This window comes from Arachis hypogaea, chromosome 1 (assembly GCF_003086295.3).
Source record: "Arachis hypogaea cultivar Tifrunner chromosome 1, arahy.Tifrunner.gnm2.J5K5, whole genome shotgun sequence".
Classification (NCBI taxonomy): domain Eukaryota; kingdom Viridiplantae; phylum Streptophyta; class Magnoliopsida; order Fabales; family Fabaceae; genus Arachis; species Arachis hypogaea.
Genome location: NC_092036.1, coordinates 84,801,903 through 84,802,721, shown reverse-complemented (window position 1 = coordinate 84,802,721; position 819 = coordinate 84,801,903). Strand labels below are relative to the sequence as shown.

General features: G+C 39.9%; 1 non-coding gene across 1 annotated transcript; it reads right to left on the bottom strand.

The window, feature by feature from the left end:
- Positions 1 to 320: 320 nt before the first annotated feature.
- Positions 321 to 424, bottom strand: LOC112716814 (small nucleolar RNA R71). Its single transcript, XR_003160476.1, has one exon. It is a non-coding gene; the product is annotated as a small nucleolar RNA R71 (small nucleolar RNA).
- Between the last annotated feature and the right edge of the window lie 395 nt (positions 425 to 819).

The following is an 819-nucleotide window of genomic DNA, read 5'->3' as shown; positions in this document are numbered from 1 at the left end:
GAAGCATCTCAATTCCTGCCATTGGAGCAAACAACTTTGAGCTTAAGCCTCAATTAGTTTCTCTAATGCAGTAGAATTGCAAGTTTCATGGACTTCCATCAGAAGATCCTCATCAGTTCTTAGCTGAATTCTTGCAGATCTGTGATACTATTAAGACCAATGGGATTGATTCCGAGGTCTACAGACTTATGCTTTTCCCTTTTGCTATAAGAGACAAAGCTAGGATATTGTTAGACTCACAACCTATAGAAAGCCTGAACTCTTGGGACAAGTTGGTTAATGCTTTCTTGACCAAATTCTTTCCACCTCAAAAGATGAGCAAGCTTAGAGTGGAAGTCCAAACCTTCAAACAGAAGGAAGGTGAATCCCTCTATGAAGCTTGGGAAACATACAAGCAATTAACCAAAAGGTGTCCTTCTGGCATGCTTCTAGAATGGAGCATCATATGTATATTCTATGATGGTCTGTCTGAATTGTCCAAGATGTCATTGGACAATTCTGCTGGTAGATCTCTTCATCTGAAAACCCCCTGCAGAAGCCCGAGAACTCATTGAGATGGATGCAAATAACCAGTTCATGTACACTTCTGAAAGAAATCTTGTGAATAATGGGATGACTAAGAAGAAAGAACTTCTTGAGATTGATGCTCTGAATGCCATATTGGCTAAGAACAAAATATTGACTCAACAAGTTAATATGATTTCTCAAAATCTGACTGGATTGCAAGCTGCATCCGCATCGCTAAAGAAGCCTCCTCTGAAGGAGAAGCTTATGACCCTGAGAATCCTACAATGGAAGAGGTGAATTACATGGCAGAAT